The sequence below is a fragment of the Apodemus sylvaticus genome, chromosome 11 (genome assembly GCF_947179515.1).
Source record: "Apodemus sylvaticus chromosome 11, mApoSyl1.1, whole genome shotgun sequence".
NCBI classification, from domain to species: Eukaryota; Metazoa; Chordata; class Mammalia; order Rodentia; family Muridae; genus Apodemus; species Apodemus sylvaticus.
Window position 1 is genome coordinate 46,089,701 of NC_067482.1, and position 16,857 is coordinate 46,106,557.

A 16,857-nucleotide genomic window follows, 5' to 3' on the forward strand; every position below is an offset into this window, starting at 1 on the left:
TACCTATAGTGAAAGGCAAGGGAATCGTCACAGGGAATAGAGACAGTGAGTCAGACCTCAATCCTGCCCTCAAGGAGGATAAAAGCCAGGAAGTGCAAACTGGGACCAGAGAATAAAATGCCAAAAAATTGGTAAGACTTCCAGGCATGCTTACAAGAGGAAGAGGACTGCACGCCGCAGAGTCAGAATGGCCTTCTGGGCTGGAAAATGTCAGCCATTGTACAGAAGGTAAGAATAAAAGTCAGGGGGGCTGGAAAGATGGCTCAGTGGGTAAGAGCACTGACTGCTCTTCCAAAGGTCATGAGTTCAAATCCCAGCAACCACATGGTAGCTCACAACCATCTGTAAAGAGATCTGACACCCTCTTCCCATGTCTGAAGACAGCTACAGTGTACTTACATATAATAAATAAACAAATCTTTTATATATATATAAAAGTGAGGGAGTAGGCTTTCCAGAACTAGACAGGACAGGTTTAGAGGAGATGGACCACATGGAGTGGGAAGATGGAGGAGGAGATGAGAGAAGGAGGGAGGGGAGGAGGGAGGGGAAGAGGGGAGGAAATTGGAAAGGCAAGGAGAGGTAAGACATTGATTTAGTAAAATAGCAGTTTGAGTTTAATCCCTTCTAATCAAAAAAGTTTGTTTCTAGGGAAAAAAAATTCACAGGACTGAAATGCTGGCTCTGTGGTTAAGAACACTGACTGCTCTTCCAGAGGACATGGGTTCTCTTGTTCCCAGTATCCACAATGGGTACTACATGTAACTCAAATTCCAGGGCATCTGACGCCCTCTTCTGGACATCTCAGGCACCTGCACACATGTGGTGCAAATACAGACAAGCAGGAACACAACATAAAATATATCTTTAAAACAATTAAAAAAAAAAAGATTTGCTAAGAACAATATAAAGTACAGAAAAACTCTGTGGTAGTATGAATAAGAATGCCCTACACTGTCACACTCCTATATTTGAATGTTTGGTCATCAGGGAGTTAAACTATTTGAGAAGGAATAGGAGGTGTGGCCTTATTGGAGGAAGAATGTCACTGGGGGTGGGCTTTGAGGTTTCAAAAGCTGGAGCCTGGTCCAGCATCTCACTTTCTCTTCCTGCTGCCTGGAAATCCAAATGTAGACCCTTCATTAACTTCTCCATCCATGAATCTGCCTGCATGCTGCCATGGTCCTTGCCTTGTTGATGACAGACTTAACCTCTGAAATGTAAGCAAGCCCAAATTAAATGCTTTCTTTTCTAAGAGTTGCCATGGTCATGGTGTCTCTTTGCACCAACAGAACACTGTCTAAGACAAACCCCAAGACTGGAAATGCCCGTGTATGAATGAGAACCAGAAAACTATGTAATAGCCTGCCCATGAATCATCAATGTCACTTACCGTACAGCAGTTTTTAAAAAGCACGTATTAGCAACTTAATGTTGTGCACATCAATCTAAGCAAGATGCATTTAATGGAACATTATGCACAGCATAGGTAGACTTAGGCAATATTGACATAAACTAGTCACAAAAGACAGTATATAGTGTGGTTACATTTAGATGAAATGTTCAGAGCAGGTACAGAGAGAGAGAAAGTGGGTGAGTGGTTACCCAGGTCTCTAGCAGTTTCTTCCCAGATCGAAGCTTCTTAAGCCAGAAAGTAAACAACTCAAAATAGCTTCAGGAAGTCCCTGAAACCAATAAGATTCACTATGCCCCTCTCTCCCAATATAAGCGACCAAGATTGCAGTCACTCTCAGACAAAAGAAGCTGCAGAGAAGACTCTGAGACCAGACCTGCTGCCTGGATTGGAAGGAGCAGAGACCAGACAAGTTGCATGAAACAGATCAACTGAGGTACCTAGAAAGGGCAGCCTCTAACCTGCTGAGCTGCTTGCAGACTGTAGTGTGTTCCATGTTCCCAGATTTTGTGAGCTGTTACCCATGCTGGGGGATGGGGCTTTGGTGATACAGATGCCTTTGAGTCATTTCTGTTCCTGTAAGGAACCCCTCATCCACATTCCAGTAAGAACCCCAATAAAAGCCATTAGTACATCAATTAGGACTTTGGTGTATCCATACTTTGCTTGGCTATGGGGTCCCCATCTGGGGTGAGTAGATATGGGTATTGTCCCTCCCCAGGAAAAGTCTTGTCACACAGCACCAGGGCAGGGATTGGGGAGATGATGGAGAGACTGCTACTCTGTACTGGGTTTCTCTTTGCAGTGATGAAGTGTTTTGGAATTAAAGAGCAAGGTCAGTTGTAAAGGTTTGTGAAGCAAACTTCCATACTATGTGAGTCATGTCTCAGTTCCACACTCACTTTGTATGGTGACGGCTGGACAACCTTAGCAAGTCAGGTCCCAGAGCCTTTATTGTGATAGCACCTGCTCTTAATGGGTGGCTTTGGGGATAAATGAGATGACGCATGCAACACACTGAGCGAGAATTCTGGTCTGGGGTACTGCTCAGCAGACGCTTGCTGTGGTGATGGCAGTGACAGCAGCATGGATTGCTGGAATTGGGTAATGATAGTTCTAAGGGGGGAGGGACACACACACACACACACACATGCAAATACATGCATCTGTGTGTGTGTACCTGCAGAGATCAGAGGAAGATGTGGGGTACCTCCTCTGTCACTCTCCACCTTGTTCCTTTGAGGCAGAGGCTCTTAATGAGCTTGTGAGTTTTGGCGGCCAGCAAGCTCCAGCTACCTTCCAGTCTTTGCTCCCCTTCAGTGCAGGATAACATTGGTACACAGGACCACACCCAGAGTTTATGTGAGTGCTAGAATCTATACCCCAGCCCTCATGTTTTCACAACACTCTTTTTTTTTTCTTTCGGGTTTTTTTTTTTTTTTTTTTTTTTTTTTTTTTTTTTTTTGGAGACAGGATTTCTCTGTGTAGCCCTGGCTGTCCTGGAGCTCACTCTGTAGACCAGGCTGGCCTCGAACTCGGAAATCTGCCTGCCTCTGCCTCCCAGAGTGCTGGGATTACAGGCGTGTGCCACCACCGCCCAGCTCACAATAAACACTCTTAACCAACAAGCCATCACTCCTGCTCCAAGTATGATCAATTTTTAAATTGTAGGGGGAAAATGACTCAAAGGCCCTGTGTTCAGATACGTGTTACAGATATGCAAAATAGGACAGAACAAACAGCCAAAACCAAATCCTGGATGGGCGTCTCTCAGGGCTTTGGTCTCCTTTTTTATGAGTTGCTATGTTTACCACCAAGACTGTGCTCTGTTTTTTTCTTTAACTCTAGAAACCAAGCAATATATCGTCCAAGATTCTCTAGCAAATTCTGGTCATTCTGCTAGGCAGACTCTAGGTATACACACACATTATTAGCCCCACTTGTTTGTTTGTCTGTCTGTCTGTTTAATGGGTATGGGTCTTTTGCATGCAGTGCCCATGGCTGTCATAAGAAAGCATCAGATCCCCTGGAACTGGACTTACAGGTGGTTGCAAGCTGCCACGTGGGTACTAGGAATTGAGCCCAGGTCTTCTTGAAGAGCAGTCACTGTTCTTAATCACAAAGCCGTCTCTCCTGTCCCAGCCCCTCCTCACTTTTAGGGGTTCAGAAACTCCTCTGGAGGCTTTGTATCCCCCTCATTTATAGGAGGACATGGCCTCCCCATTCCCATCCCTCTACCCTTCCCACTTCTCCACAGCTCTGACTTCTTTTCTAGAACACACTGGCACTCACATTTGAAGTCTCTCAAGAGTCAGAATAGGGCCTCCAGGTGGCAAAACAGAGGCAGCTTCAAAGCCAACGATGATCAATAATGCAGGGACAGAAGAGCCAAAAGGTTAAAGGGAAAGGGAAGAAAATCCGGTGAGTACTTAATTGGAGGTAGAGCACATAAGTTTAGGTGATTATCAGTGGAATATTCTATAGGCTTCTGATGATAGAAACCCTTCATCAGAGGCGTTTCAGATTGGAGGATGGGTGCATGGACTCAAGCATGAACACAAAATTCACTTAGTTTCATCTGTACTGTATATGTTGAAGTTTGGCCTGTTGTCATAATGCTAAGTTCTGTACCCAAAAGTCTGGGCCTACAAGTGAGTTCTCATGGTTACCAGATTTTGTTGAGCAAACCATGTTCCTTAATTTAAAACTAGTGGCTAAATAAAAATGGCTACAGCCAATTACTGGAGGGGTTAGAGGTAGGTAGGCTTCTGAGTGACCTGCTTGAGTAGAGTGAGAAGAGAAGAATGGGGAGAACAAGGGGAGAGAGGAGAAGGCGCCATGAGGGGAGATGGACCATGAGCAGTGGCCAGGAGAAACAGCAAGTATTTGGGGTACACGGCTGGGGACTTAGCCACACCAGCAGTTAGAAGAGTAGATTGGGGTATAGCCCCCCAGTAATTATAAAAGCCAAATAAAATAGTCTGAGTCCCATTTATTTGTAAGCTAGTTGGGGATAAGCTTAGATTGGTTCAACTACACTTTTATGCACATGCAGCATGTGGGTAATGCATACAGCATGAGGGTGATGTCACACAGCATGTGGGTGATGACACACAGCATGAGGGTGATGCCACACAGCATGAGGGTGATGCCACACAGCATGAGGGTGATGTCACACAGCATGTGGGTGATGCCACACAGCATGAGGGTGATGTCACACAGCATGTGGGTGATGCCACACAGCATGAGGGTGATGTCACACAGCATGAGGGTGATGTCACACAGCATGAGGGTGATGTCACACAGCATGAGGGTGATGTCACACAGAATGATGGTGATGTCACACAGCATGAGGGTGATGCCACACAGCATGAGGGTGATGTCACACAGCATGAGGGTGATGTCACACAGCATGTGGGTGATGCCACACAGCATGAGGGTGATGTCACACAGCATGAGGGTGATGTCACATAGCATGTGGGTGATGCCACACAGCATGAGGGTGATGTCACACAGCATGAGGGTGATGTCACACAGCATGAGGGTGATGTCACACAGCATGAGGGTGATGTCACACAGAATGAGGGTGATGTCACACAGCATGGGGGTGATGTCACACAGAATGAGGGTGATGTCATGCAGCATGAGGGTGATATCACACAGAATGGTGGTGATATCACAGAATGATGGTGATGTCATACAGAATGATGATGTCACATAGCATGGGGGTGATGTCATGCAGCATGAGGGTGGTGTCACACAACATCTTTCCACACCTACATTTGACCTTGAGCATTACAGACACAGGCCTGGAATTTTCTACTTGTGGCATCGCATTCGTATTAGAAGGTTTGGGATTTCCAGATTAGGGCTGTTCAATCTATACTTCAGTGTATCTGTGCCAGTGTTTATACCGAGGTCTCCAGCTTTATTTCGATTTACTATTTTTATGTTGCAGATGGGTGCATTTGCCATGGCACATACGGAGGACAGACTGTAGAAGTTGAGGACTTCAGTTAAGTCATCAGACTTGGTGGCACCTTTACTCACTGGTCCAGGCCTCTAGTATTATATGTTGATTTTGCAGTTGAATTACAAATTTTTATTAACCAGAAAAATGGCCAACAACTTTACTATGAGTATATTCAGTAGTTCCAGCCACCTTCTCTAAATTCATCAAAAGCCTTGCAAAATTAAAAGCTGGCTACACCCTACCTAGAAATCCCAAGGCTGTACAAAATGGCAGAAGTGATTGAACTGATGAACCTCCAGGGGATCCCTCAAGAATAAAGTTCACACCATCTCTGGGGGGCCTCTGTTCTGTGTACACATATGCATGAAGAAAACTGACACTGCTTGTGAAACAAATTTCTCTCTTCAACCATAATAATAGTCAATTTATCAAAATGCTGTGCCATTTAAAAACCAACTTTCTGATTACATTTTGCTATGTAAGTATCTGTTTTCTTCTCCATATTTTACTTCCTGTGTACATTGGTCATATTTACTTTTTAAGCTTGTATGGCATTCCAAAACTAGAAACAGCATTTACCTATTTTTAGCTTAGTCTATAAAGTTAAAGCAAATAATCCTCCTTCCAAAGCACTGTACATATTTCAAATTCATGGGGAAAAAAACCCAGCAGTAATGAGCTCATAAAGAAAACAGTAAAAAATTTAGAGTCAAAAGATTTTGACATCCACACCTTGCGTAATAGTGAAACAGAGGATCTCAGCTTTCATCTCAGACATCTTGTGAACATTTATAACGGAAACATTTGAAAAGATCCATCTGTGTTCCAAAAAAATTTCTCTGTGCACTAATGTCTTAAAAATAATGACTACTAAATGGAAAAAATGTGTTCCTCCTAAACAAAGACCTAGAAGGGGGCTGGAGAAATGGCTCAGTTGGTAAAGTGTTCGCCTTGTAAGCACAAGGACCTGGGTTCGATCCCCAGAACAAGTGTAAGAAAACAGCAACAACAACAACAGTCACAACTGCAACTGTAGCAATGACAACAACAGAGCAGCAGCCAGCCAGGCCCAGGCAGTGGTGGGTTTGGAATCTGAGGCCTAGCAGAAGAAGACAGATGGCGGATCTTGGAGTTTCCTAAATGGTCAGGCTACACAGCCTACTAGGTGAGTTCCAGTCCAGTGAGAGACTCTGAAAAACAAGGCAGACAGTGTTCCTAAAGAGCGACAACTCGGGAACGCCGACCCTGACCTGTGACCTCACACATACACCACACAAATATTTAAAAAAAAAATTAAGACTGAAAAGTATAAAATGCTATTTCCTGACTGGTTTATTAGCAAATAAAAACCTGATCCAAACTCTTTTCTCTACCTCCACAGCAGGTCACAGTTTCCTCTTTTAGGTAGTTGAGTTTTACCTTTGAATAACCCCCCCCCTTTTTTTTAATTTTAATTTTTAAGACTTTCTAACTAAACTGAATTCCAGGTTTTATCTGCAGCTGAGCCCTTTCTGACAATGTTCACTCTCCTCAAGTCTGAAATGAACATGCTTCCTTATGCAAAAACACAATCGTTCTAAAAATGTAACATTACTGTTGTATATGTGTGCACATAACAAGGGGAGGCTGGCATGTGTGGGGGTCAGAGGCCAACTTGCTAGGATTGGTTCTCTCTATCATGTGGTCTGAGGGGTTGAACTGGGGTTGTCCGGCTTGGTGGCAGGCCCCTGTACCTGCTAAGCTATCCCGTCAGCCCTAAAGCTGTGTTTTTGCTTTCTTGCTGTAACCTGAGATTTCAAGGTAAAATCCGGTGAGTCTCAGACTCCTGCATCTCACCGAGTGTGTGCTCAGGCTCTTCCTGGTGCGATTTTTGGAGCACTGAGCAAGAACACTTTCCAGAAATCATGACCCAAGTTAGCGCCTGCTCTCTCTCAGGCAGAACAGGGATGGCTGTGGGCCGGGTGGACGCGTGTGCTCTGCCGGCCTCTACCTACTCATTTCAGGGGCAGATCGCACCTGAATCCATTTCTATCCTGTCACTTATTGTGGAGTTATTATGGACTTAAAACTCTCCAACATTCCTCCCAAGCCTCCTCCAGGAAGACTATGACATTACTGCTGAAGTGAATCCCACGGTGGCACACGGCTGAAACCCCAGCCACTTGTAAGACCGAGGAAGAGGGATGACCGGCCCAAGGCCAGCCAGAGCTGCATCCAGGGTTGCAGACTCGCCTGAGCTCTGAGACTCCATCTGAAACAAACCAACCTGAGATGAGTTAATGGTCTGGTGGCCCGAGCTCACGGTTATCCTCGCTTGCTAAACTCAGAGTCACTCTTAACAGGTCACCAAAGCTCCTGGAACTTTCCAGAACCCAGACTCAGTTCCTTCCTTCAGAGGAAAGATCAAGATGGGTGTCTGGTTCGTCTCTCAAAGCCTCCTCAGAGATCACTATTCAGGAGGGCAGCAGGCAATGTCTCTTAGGGGAAGGTTTCCACCAAGAACACACAACCTGTTTTGCCTCTAGCTACATCTAGAGGCAAAAGGGAAGGAGGACTTATGTGAAGGAGTACTGGGAGAAGGAGGGCTGATATTGGGTTGTAAAGTGAGTGGATAAATAATTTTTTAAAAAGAGGCCAGCTATAAGCAGTTAGACAGTCTGTTCAAGACTGCACAGTTATTAAAACGGGAAAAGGTTGATTACGATGAAGGAGCTTTATTCCAGAAATATTTCCTGTCTTGTCACAAGATTGGTACTCGGCCTCAGTTCTGAGATAGGACTCTTTCAGAAGAGGGGCCTAGCATTTATTCAATATGACATCTTCATTCGTAGAGGAAATCTATTTCACCTAGTAAAGAGAGCCATGGATGGGTGGAGGAAGATACCCATGCCCAGTGGACACTCACCTTTGACCTGCTGACCCGAGACAAAAAGGTTACTTGTATAGAAAATTCCTAGCCGGGCAGTGGTGGCACACACCTTTAATCCCAGCATTTGGGAGGCAGAGGCAGGTGGATTTCTGAGTTCGAGGCCAGCCTGGTCTACAGAGTGAGTTCCAGGACAGCCAGGGCTATATAGAGAAACCCCGTCTCAAAAAAACGAAAAAAGAAAGAAAGAAAGAAAGAAAGAAAGAAAGAAAGAAAGAAAGAAAGAAAGAAAGAAAGAAAGAAAGAAAGAAAGAAAGAAAGAAAAGAAAATTCCACCACAAAAATCTGTTCCAGGATGATGGTGAGTGCTTAGACCTGAAGGTGGGCAGAACGGTCACTGTGTCTGCCCTTGTGGGCTCTTGGTACAGTGGAAGACACAGGCAATAGCATTTAAGTTCTCAGACATCTTGTGACTTGTCTTCAGGGGAGAAAGGGTAACATCTCCACTCTGGGCCAGCAGGGCATCCCAGCAATGAGATGTGCATAGTCTCTGGAGATCAGTTCTGAGCATCCTTTCGTTGAGAAGCAACCAAGAACTCGTAACCTGTTTTGCCTCTAGCTACATCTAGGTGGCTTTTTGAGAAATAGCATCTTCAGAGGCTTAACCACCACCCACTTTCACCAGTATCCGCAAACCCACAAACACATGATGCTAACAAGCTTGTAATTTAGGAAATGCACTACGTCTTGGAACTTTGCAGCTACACAGGAGTCCCTAGGAGCCTCCCAGGTGATTCAGATTGACACCAGATGCCACCTAGGTTGCCATCAACGCCTCGTACAGAATCCAAGGCACTGGCATGAAAATGCTTCGGATGATAGCAGGAGAAGCAAAAGGAACGTTACCAACACTGACTAAGCAGTCGTTTTAAGACAGCAGATGTTAACTTCGTATCACCAGCTGCTGTGCTCCTTTTTCTCTTCTGCCCCAAGAACTCAAGCTGATCCTCCATCCACCCTTAAGTCTGCGCCCCAGCTCCCAAGACTTTATGCTTTCATTTGTCTCCTGAGGGGCTGGGAACAGAAGTCGTGGGAAGATCCTGACCCGCCCCTGGCCTTTCCCCCTTTCTCCCTTGCTATTTCCTGTCTCCTGTTTTGTCTACGGGAGTAAATCACGCTCCCGAAAGCTGTGGGCCTCATTTGGAGAGGACAGAGCAAGCACGGGAAGCTGAGATAGGGTGGAGCAACTCGACCACTTATATCTAAACAGAATGCCAGCGGTGGTACAAACCACTGTGGCAAGAACGAATGTACACACTTAGGACGTGCTCTGAGAGCCAGGAGGACGCTCTTATGCACCTAGCACAGGCTCTGAGAGCCAGGAGGACCTCTCGCACAGAGCCCAGATCTGAAGTCAGACAGACAAGCCTGGGAATTTCAGTACCATCACTTTCTCTGGCTGTGAGACTTGGGCAAGTTACCTGATACCCAAGGCCCCTTTCCTGTACCCATCCAACAAAAGCAACATCCATCCACCAGGCCTGCAGAATGTTCTAAACCTCTCAAGAACAGTGCAGAATAGCCAAGGCATAAAAGGCAGTTGAACAGCGTTTTCTAATTTCTAACTGGCTTTTGATTTCACTCCTTACTGTCCTTTAATAAAGCCATCTTTAAAAAAAAATAAAACATGATCCACCCTGACTTCTCTCTCTCTATTCAACTCTGATCTGTTGGAAGTAGAACACGCTGCAGTCCACGTTCTGGTGCCGTGACAGAATACCTGAGTCGGGTACATTAAGAGGTGAATAGAGGTTTGTTTAGCCCATGCTTAGTTCCAAAGGTTTGGAAGTCCAAGGTTAGACTCGGGACATTCATAGACGGCTCGTGCTGCTTCTGTTCATGGGAAAACAGAAGAAGACGGAGCTGAAGATGAGATACAGGGACAACCTCACTGGGTATCTTCCCACTCACACAATATTGAGTCCACTTCTATACTCTTGAGCCCAGCCTAAACTGTGGGTCACAAACTCATCGACAGTTGCAAACTGAAAGGGGGGGTCACAATCAACTTGGTAGCAATAGGAGGTTTCTAAATATGCAAGGGCTAAAAATTAATTCAGAATCAAACACATAATGAATCCAAGGTGTTTCTGGCAGAGTTTATCCGTATCATGTCATATAACCTTACCATGGATTTGGTCTGAACATACTACAGACATGCTTAGTACTGGCAGTCTATCACACAAGGATCACCCCTTGACATACCTTGGCTCGGATCTGAGACTACTATAAAGCAATTTAATTGTAGTATTCTTGCTATATATACAAAGTTTTCTATCCTTATGGAGCCATATGGTTTAATTACAGAAAACAAAAACTTTAATGTTCACCTACTATCAGTTCTCAGCATGTAAAGTACCAAATTAATGTAATTTTGGACTGTATTATCTCAGTCTCTTTGCTTTTAAAACTGATGGGTGGGCCACTAAGATGGGTGAGTGTAAGGTAAGGGTGCTTGCTGACAAGTCTGATGATCTAACTTTGATCCCTGGCACCCAGTAATGGAAAGAGAGAACTGACACCCACAAGTGTCCTCTGACCTCTATATGCATACTGTGGCATGTACACGTGTACACACACACACACACACACACACACTCTTCTCACAATAAATAAATAAATAAATAAATAAATAAATAAATAAATGTAATGGGAAAATTTAAAACCTGATGTTTGAGTTGGTAACTTGAGTTTCATAAAACAATATTAAATTCATTTTGGCTTAGGACAGCATTTGCAACAATTTCTAAGATGGCCCTAAACATGCTTCTGCCATTTCATTCTATGTATTTATGTAAGGCAGTATTCTCAGCATTGACGATTATAAAAGCAAAATATCAATCAACTCTGAAAAACATTGAAAATGGCCTGTGTCCTGCAATATCAAATATTTGGTCACAATTTAGTTATTTGTTTAAAAGTGAATGAACACATATATCTCATCAATATGCAAATCTGCTTTTGTCACTAGGAAACGGTAAAATTATTTGTGTACCAAAGAATTGCTTTAGGACCGGGAAGGTGGCTCGGTGGTTAAGAGCATTGGCTGCACTTCCAAAGGACCTGGGCGGGATCAGATTCCAGCATGCCCATGGTAGTTCACAGCAGCCTGTAACTCCAATATCAAAAGAGCCAATGCCCACTTCAGACTTCCAGAGCCACCAGACATGCACACGGAACATAGACATACATGTAGACAGAACACTCATTTGTATAAAATTAATATTTTAAAAGAATCATCTTAAAATAAACTTCTTTGTCATTTACTATCAGTAAGTGATTTGCAGACCCATCTTATATACATATATATCTGTAGCCATATAAAGCATCTTAGAACTAAAAAGGAGTTACGAGTTGAAAAAGTATAAAAAGTCTTGCTTTAGTGAGAGCTTTATCACCCACCAGAGGAAGATACCAAGCCAATACCAACCCATTCTTTTTTTTTTTTTTAAGTTTTATTGTAGAGAAATAGAGTAAGAAAGGGAAGGTAGAGAATAGAAGCCGGCCATAGCCACGTGGAAGGGGGAAGGGAACAGGGAGAGAGGGGGAGCAGCGGACTAGAGACAGAGACAGGAGAGTGAGAAAGAAGAGAGAATAAGAGAGGAGACCAACTCATTCTTGAGGGTCAACGCCAAATATCTCCTGCTGTACCCAGCTCCCAACTCTGTTCTTCTGGTGCTGTGTTGGTGACAAAGTTCCACAAAACAATGGATAGACCCAGAGTCAAGGGCCTGGCTGGGTGGTCTGACTACTGAAGGTACCTGCTGTGATCATCAGACGCTGGAGTGTCCCAAGGCCTGCAGCATTCATACCAGCCTGGCCAGCCTCTCCATTCAAGGCAGCAAAGAGCACACCCCACCCCCCACCTCCCAATCCCCCACCTCCGTTTCCAAACAGGATAATTAAAGATCAATAGAAAGTGATTGTGCAAAGAACTTTCAAGTTGGTGATAAATTTGCTCTTCCCACCTAGGTCCTAGGATTCTTGTTCTTGTTCTCTTATTTGAGACAGTATCTTATTATGTAGATGTCACTATGTAGATCAAGCTGGTCTTGAACAAACAGAAGTCTGCCTGCTTCTGCGCCTGCCTCCCAAGTGCTAGAATTAAAGATGTGCACCACCGCATTCAGCCCATTTCATTTTTTAAATTACGTGAATGTGTGAGGGGTGTACGTGCACACACGTGCAGGCTTCTTCAGCGGCCAGAGACATCAGAGCTACAGGCAGCTGTGAGCTGTCTGCCATGGTTCCTAGGAATGAAATTCTGCAAGAACAGAAAGGGCTGAGCCAACTCTTGAGCCCTTTATTCCTAGAGATTCTTCAAACACTATGGCGGACAAAGAAAGAAATGGAGGGGTGAGGGAGGGAGGGAGGAAGGAAAGAAGGGAGGGAGAGAGGGAGGGAGGGAGGAAGCTGGCAGCTCACTTGTCTGCGACGGTGCCCCATTATGCTACAAACAGATTGCTAATTGGCTTTGAAAGTGTATGTGTCCCATAGATTTGGGCATGGTGTACCTTCATTTTTGTTAAATTCTAAAATCAAAACTGGGCACGTCACTTCTGGAGGACCCTGCTATACCACTCCTGGGGATATACCGAGAGGATTCCCCGGCATGCAATAAGGATACATGCTCCACTATGTTCATAGCAGCCCTATTTATAATAGCTAGAAGTTGGAAAGAACCCAGATGTCACTCAACAGAGGAATGGATACAGAAAATGTGGTATATTTACACAATGGAGTACTATTCAGCCATTAGAAACAATGAATTCATGAAATTCTTAGACAAATGGATGGAGCTGGAGAACATCATACTAAGTGAGGTAACCCAGTCTCAAAAGATCAATCATGGTATGCACTCACTGATAAGTGGATATTAGCCTAGAAACTTGGAATACCCAAAACATAATCCACACATCAAATGATGTCCAAGAAGAACGGAGGAGTGGCCCCTGGTTCTGGAAAGGCTCAGTGCAGCAGTGTGGGGCAAAACCAGAACAAGGAAGTAGGAAAGAGTGGATGGGGGAACAGGGGGAGGGAAGAGGGCTCATGGGACTTTCGGGGAGTGGGGAGCCAGAAAAGAGGAAATCATTTGAAATGTAAATAAAAATATATCGAAAAAGAAAAAAGAAAAAAAAAGTATATGTGTTTTTGTTCTTGGTCCTGGACATTGAATCCAGTGTTATCCAAAAGTTGGTATAAGTGTTCTACCACTGAGCTATACCCCCAGCCCTCAAAACGTATTGGCACATTCTACTTTATAAATGGTACTGAAATGTACTCTGCATTTTTTCAGGAGTGAAAAGACACAGTCTAGGAGTCCTGGGGAGGAGACAAACAGTGCTGCTAGGGCTTAGAGGTGTGGGAGCAAATCCAGTGTGGAAGTGTAACAGAGAGGGCAGCATTTGATGGGACGCGTCTCTGCAGCAGAGGCACAGCAAACCTCACCGCTCAAAAGCAGCAGCAAGGATAAGCACAGAGCTGGACAGTGGGGGCACACAGCCCCATTTGAGGGGTGGAGTAGAGCGCAGAATCTTAAACCCAGAGGGAAAGGTACAAAAATTCCCATCTCCAGCCCCAGGTCATCAAGGTTTCTGTCAAGCTAAGGTATCAGTCTAAGATGAAAGTGGCTTGCTCGGAAAATGGGCCGTCTAGATGAGTATGTGTTTGCTGAAGCACGCTTTCGTCCCCTACCCAACTTCAACTGTGTGTGTGTGTGTGTGTGTGTGTGTGTGTGTTCTCCTCTCCCCTTTTCCATTGCTGATGGTTATTGTGTAACGGGTGGTAGATTTTCATGACACCCTGTAGATGGCATATTTATTTTTAAATGCCAGATAAAACGATCACTAGTCCCTCATGGAAACACCAATTCAGCCCCAGTTGTGTTCTGTGTAAGACGCAAACGAAGGTACCTGCTGTGATCATAAGACACTGGAGTGTGCCAAGGCCTGCAGTGAATACTAACCACGCCAGCCTGGCCAGCCTCTTTTTTTTTTTTTTGGTTCTGCTCCAAGTAGTAGAAACACAGCTTGGGGGAGTGGCTGGACTGTGGCCACCTTTAATGCCTCCTGTTCCCATAAACATTTATGGTGACTAACTGTATACATACATTTATAAGTTTATATATAAGTTTTATAAAACTGTTCTAAGCTTTTATGGAAAAAGGTGGTGTGGGTGACACAAGTTAGAGAAGAGACAGGAGACCATTGGCGTCTCAGCTGCTCCCTCTTACTGTGAATTCATGGCTACAGCGGGTTTAGTCAACTTTAGCAGCCTACAGGTATTTACTACCTTAGTGATCCCAAAGAGCAAAGCATTATGTCACATCATGTGACACATACATATACACCTGCTTCCTTGTTTGAGATAGGACAGGGCAGACCCGCCTCATTGTCCTAATGTGGGCGCAAGTGTAGGCAGACTCCGCAGCTTTTGCATTCTCTCAACTCATGCCAGGATCCTAAGCATCTGCCCAATCAGCTTGACTCTTCCTGAAAGGAGGAAGTCGACGACAGCACAGGTGAATGCACTCCTCACTCAGAGCTCTCTAGAAAAGCCTTGAGGTGGGAATTCTGGTTTCCTTAAACATCAGGTGTGGGATACGGGGCTGCTTCAGTTTGTCCAAAGCCATTAACTATTATTGTCTCGTACTCTAGGAGGGGCGGTGATTTTTGCCAGCTGCAGAGGGTTTACATTTGGGACTCTGGAGAGGGTATAAATGGGAAAGAAAGCCCCAAGAGGGCCTATGGTGGCTGCTGCTGGTTCCTGCTGCTATTGCTGAATTGCTGCTTGGAGATATTCTGAAGATAAGGTTGGAATAAATATATATGTATATGTGTGTATATATATACACACATATATAGATATAGATATAGATATAGATATAGATATAGATATACATATACATATACATATACATATACATATACATATGTTGATATAGGGTGTTTTTGTGTAGCCCTGACCTTCCTTGAACTTCCTCTGTAGATCCTGTTGACCTCCAACTCACAGAGATCTGCCTGCCTCTGCCTTCTGAGTGCTTGAATTAAAGGTATGAACCACCACCACCCAAGAAAATATTTAAAAGTCAACTAGCATCAGAGAGCTGAGTGTGTCATCCCACCAGAGTCCCAGTGACTCTCCCGTCCTCATGCTGTGATCAGTAACCGTGGATGTCCAAGCCCAGTCCTGACTCTAATCTACCTGCCAGTGTCCTAGGTCAAATCCCATCGTCTCCCACAGAATCCCTCCAAGGATCTCTTCATTATCCTCCACATAGTTGTGCTTGCTTCTTTAATTACAGAGTGGATGACATTCACGCAGGGACAAGATCAACTCATTCTTGGCATGACTTTGAAGACCCTTTGTATGCAGCAACCTACACATGACAGCTACCTACCCAATAATAGCCCCCCATATCTTCATTACCACCAGAACCCTCACTTTGTTCAAATGGTAGACAAAGACTCTTCTCATATATATTTATAGATTGTATATATACATCTATATATACAGTATATATAGTATACTCATGAGTTGGCAAATAGTAAGTCATCATTTTTTAAACTGAATGAATAAATACATGTCTGCTTCTCAAAAATAAGTCTAAAAGCTAACCGCTGGATGACCCAAGTCTGGCTAATAAGACGGTACCTCCTCCTTTCTTCCAGCTTGGAACTCGGTTGTTGGAGGAGCTATAGCAGTTATCCTAGAACTCCGAGGCTACAAACCTAAAGGCTGAAAGGTCACCATGCTAAAGACACCAGAATAAGATGAACCCCTGTATTCTTCATGACATAGATGCTGCCGCACTAGCACAGCCTACCTGCAGACTATTGTTAGTGAGACAGCTAAACATCTTTATTTTCTGAACCACATCTTAATGTGCCTGTGAATCACTTATACATCTCATTAAAATGAAAGTTCTGGTTCGGTAGATCTGAGGCAGGCCTGAGCATCTACATTAATTATAGGCTCTCTCGTGACATTGCTAAGTACCGGGTCTTGAGGGATGATGGTACGAGCCACTATAAATCGGTGTTTAATTATTTTGAGCTGAGCTTGTACTAATTGCTGCCCATAGCCCACATACCAAGCTAACCACACTAACACCACAGACTTCCCAATCCCACACAAATGGTCCTGTGGTCTGAGACCCAGTGTCCCTACAAGGAGCCATAAGCGTCTACAGGTGGCATCTCTATTCTGCACATCTGCCTTGGTCACTTTTCCCATTTGTCATCTGTATCCCAACTTCCCCAACTGTGTTTTCTAGAGTCTTATTCAAGTCATTACTAAATGGTTACAGTCCATGCTTAATGGGCAAAATGTTATTGAAAGACCTCAAACTTAATTGCAAAATTACTGAATTCCCCAGTCAATGTTCTGAATTACACTCCATAAATGGTTGTGTTCTGTTTCAGTAATACAGAAATTAAAAAACCCCAGGAGCAACATTCTATTACAAGTAATGGCATGCAGGTGCCTCTCCTTGATGACGCCTTAATTCCATGTGGCACTCTGAAAGCTTTGTTGTTGTTGTTG

General features: G+C 44.2%; 1 protein-coding gene across 1 annotated transcript in view; it reads right to left on the minus strand.

The window, feature by feature from the left end:
- The window catches only part of Tbc1d1 (TBC1 domain family member 1), a 190,595-nt gene that overhangs the window by 127,861 nt on the left and 45,877 nt on the right, over window positions 1-16,857 (minus strand). The gene's annotated exons all lie outside the window — the stretch shown is intronic.